Below are 4,365 nucleotides of genomic sequence, written 5' to 3'. Positions count from 1 at the left end.
AAGACTGCACCCACACAGTAAGATTATTATAAACATTGATCAGATACTTCCAATAAAGCTAAGCCCAGGGACTGTTGAAGACTCATGCTGTCTGGCTTCAGCTTCATTTGGCATTAGCAGAAACTGCCAGTTAGAGTGTTACAAGTGAGCGAGGCTTAAGGTAACACCCACAAATATAAAACAATACATCATGCAACACATACCAAACTGCTTACTGGACAAGAAGCTGGCAGGAACACTAACTCCACTGGAACTTGGGGCGGGGGGCCTGCAAGCACCCTGGAGAGCTTCAAAAGGAGACTGGACGCACACCTCGTTGCGGTTATTTGACCCCAGCAGTCTTTCTTTGCCAGAGCAGGGGGGCTGGACCCAATGATCTCACAAGGTCCCTTCCAGCCCTAAACTTCTGTGAATCTGTAAATCTGTAAACCCTATGCATTTCTAGATTATATTCAACCAAAATAGAAAAATATTTGTTGCACCTTGCTTGATTATATCACATCTCTTTGCTGCAGATTCACCCTTTAGACAGTAATGTGTTTGGTCATGGATGTTTTTGTCACACCTTGCATAGGACCTTGCACTTTGGTGCTTTGTTATAACAACTGTGATCAAATTTGCAGACCAGACAATGCCAAAACAGAAGACCAGAGCAAAAATGCAAAGGAAGGTGGAGGAGATGGAGACACTAGAGCAGAAGAGGAATGAAAGTTTATGCATTGAGAGAAGAGTCAGTAATAGAACATAAAAAAATCAATGTGAAAAGAGCACAGATACAAATGGGAGGACATAGCCAACCATCACTGCAGTAAAGTAGGTTAAAATTTATCTTTTTTCCCTCATAATGCCTTCATATTACTACTTTATATTTCAGGCACTGTATTAGCTGAATAAAGGGTTATTAGAAGGTAAGGTTGTATCTGGTAACTGCTGTCTTATGAAGGAGTTAGTACTACATGAAGAGTGGAAACCACAGAGAAAGAAAATGAACTGCAGTGATATTTGCAAGGAGAATAACAGCTGGTGTGAAAAACCAGGAAGCAAATACAGACCTGGTGTTCCATTAGGTGATAATAAGATAACATATAAGAAATACCATACTAAGTCATACCACAAATTCTTCTAAACCAATATCCTGTATTATATGGTGGCAGGCAGCAGATGCTAATAAGGAGAGTATTTATGAAGAGCCTTTCCAGACTGACCTGCCTCTCTTCCCCTTCAGCTTCCAGCATTTAGAGGCCTAGTAAGCCTACATTTAGAGGTTACAGCCCAAACATGTTTAAATATTGTGTTAAATTGTGTAGGTCCTTTGACTTAAATACTAGATAAGAATTTCTTCCAATGGTCCTTCTTCCAATGGAAGACGAATATGCATGTAAGAACACAGTTTTTTTTATTTATTTATTTTAAATGATCAAATCCAAATGCTGCCACTGACAGTTTTGTATAGAGGCAATGTACCATCTTGTATATTGATTTTTCCTGGAGTAATTCACAGAAGATTGCTCTGCTCTTTCCATATCTCATTAGGTTTGTTTATGGCCTGTGTACACCATGGCCGTGTCCACACAAGTGCACACATGCATTTTGCAGTCCCTGAAAGGCTTTTGAGGTGCCACAAAACAAACTGCGCACATGATTTGGTTCTCTGCACTGCATGTTTGGAGAGCGGAGCCAAATTTAGATGGCGGAAAATCCTGGTATCAAAGACATGCACAAGAAAAGTGAGACAGAGCACATGGCAGCAGCATGTGCTGCTCAAAACTTGAGCCTGGCCAGGCAGAACCACACTGCGGATATTGGCCAGGCTCTGCGCATGTGAATCACCACCGCTGCAGCCCTGGGATCCCCCAGGACCTTAGGTAAGGCTGCTGGGGCTAGCCCAGGTGCTGGCCCCAGCCTCACCTACCTCACCTACAGCATTTTTCCCTGCACTAACCCCATATGCAGGGGTATGTGCTGGGGCAAAAAGTGGCATGAATTTGTGCTGCTGCTTTTTTCCCCACGGCAATTGCATGTTCCTGCTCATAGGGATGCGATCCATGGTTTCAATTTCTGAAGACAGGTCTCTGCAGGAAATGTCTAGAGCACATTTATCCTATATGAAAGCAACAGCTAGTGTAGGACATATCAAAGTGACCTAATTCCAGGTTTCAGACTGGATCGCAATAGATTCATTTCCACCTAGACTTTAGTAATTAGTTTCCCACCTATAGCCACCTTCCTTGCTTCTCTTTTAAAAAGTGAAGAGACTGTTGTTTTGAGTCTACTAACCTTGACAACAGCACTTAACACTAGCATCCTATTTTTCATGGGCTACGCACTTGAGCATTATAAAACCTCACAACATGCCTCTGAAACAGTGTGGCTCTATGCTGTAAAAGCAAGGAACCTAAGTAATATCCTCGTACAGGCATACCTCGGAGATATTGTGGGTTCAGTTCCAGACCACCACAATAAAGCGAGTCACAAGAATTTTTTCGTTTCCCAGTGCATATAAAAGTTATGTTTACACTATACTGTAGTCTATTAAGTGTGCAATAGCATTATGTCTAAAAAAACAATGTACATACCTTAATTAAAAAATACTTTATTGCTAAAAAATGCTAACCATCATCTGAGCCTTCAGCGAGTCATAATCTTTTTGCTGGTGGAGGGTCTTGCCTCAATTTGTAAAAAACGCAATATCTGCGAAGCGCAATAAAGCGAAGCGCAATAAAATGAGGTATGCCTGCATACAGTTGGGGAAAATGAGACTCAGAAAGGTTAAGGCCCACATTTTCAAAACTTATCCATGAATTCTGATGGCTCAGTTTGAGAGATCAAATATCTAAAGGGCACACAAAATTTGAGACATCTAAAATGAGTAAAAAAATGAGCGCGGGCCAGACAGGGAGAGTCAGTGTGAGCTGGGATCATCACTCAGGACTTCCTGTGCCAGATCACATCTTTCTTTCAAGATATGATTCATTTTTTATTTTTCTTGCTAAACCTATGTGCAATAATTTCTATACAAGTACTTTAGGATTGTCTGGATTGTAGGGGACTAGCTATTAGCATATGTTTCATGACTGCTTAAAGAAAACAAAACTTCATCAAATCCATCGGTATCACTTGTAAGCAACCTGTAATGCCAAACTCATGAGTGGAATTGAAGGGTAACACTTAGAAAGGAACATAGTCACACATTGTATGCTCTTCCACCGGTGCACCAGTATTTACACAACTGTGACCATCCCTGCTCAGAGAAAGTGCAAGTGCCATTATACCATGCAGAGTTGCTCTTAGTCTCTACCACTGAAGTTTGAGAGTAGGAAGAAAATACAAGAGTTGCAACTGAAGCAATACAGTTAGTCCTCCAAGTACAGTTCCACAACATTTCCATGATAGATGTCAGTTAAGAGCATTAGTTTTGTCAAGGTGCTCACAAACCAGCTACTTGAAAGTCTGAGAGCAACTGAAATGATACTCTGCTTTATCAGCTTCACCTGGTGCCGACTCCCTGACCCTGCAACACCCAAAAGAACAGAAGGCATGAAAAAGCAATGCAAAACAAAGCTAATATTTTCAAAATATGTAAATGGAAACCATACCATTATTTTTAGGAGATTCACTTAAAAATTATAAAAAGAATAAAAGGCAATAATGTAATATGGGGGGCACAAAAAGAGCAGAACTTGCATGCCAGTAGCCATGTAGCCACTGGGGATGTGTAGATGAAATGGGGGCTCTAAATTGAAGCTGTAGGTTTTTAAAAACACTGCTTCAACTTAGGGCCCTTTAAACCACTGTGTCGTGCACACACCTGAACATATCTGCCTCTCCGGCAGGGATGAGAGGGTGAGCTGCCGGTGGGTGGAGCAGTCCTTGGTCTGTGGGGAGGGTGGTGCTTCCCTCTGTGGCAGCAGTGGCCACCCCCCAAACATACCTACAGGCACCTAGCTTGGGCTGTCCCGGGGCGGGGGGACCGCAGCCGTGGATGGAAGCACCATATCCCCATGCAACTCAGGTAGGCAGGCAAGCTCCAGGATTAAAAAATAAGATCAGGCTGTGGCTTTTTTTTTTCCTTTTTGGGCAGAGCCTGCCTTCCCAGGCTGCTGCCCGGCTTCCTGCAGATCCGTGAGCTGCACGGAGCCCGGTGCTTCACTCTGCGGCTGTAAGGCAGCAAACTAAAACTCCTTGGGGTTAGGAGTTTTAGTTTGCTGTGCCCCAAATCATTTAAGGTGCATAATGCCACCAAATTTGCTACATTGGCTGGAATTACTACACAATATGCCGCCGATGCGTGCAAACACCAACACCATTAAAGCGGTTCGAAAGCATTTAACATTCTTTAAAGTGTCATGCATGCATGCCCCTTGT

This window comes from Gavialis gangeticus, unplaced genomic scaffold (genome assembly GCF_001723915.1).
Source record: "Gavialis gangeticus isolate Ggan-Ray unplaced genomic scaffold, GavGan_comp1, whole genome shotgun sequence".
Taxonomy (NCBI): Eukaryota; Metazoa; Chordata; order Crocodylia; family Gavialidae; genus Gavialis; species Gavialis gangeticus.
The sequence above is the reverse complement of the archived record's forward strand: the minus strand, read 5'-3'. Positions refer to the sequence as shown.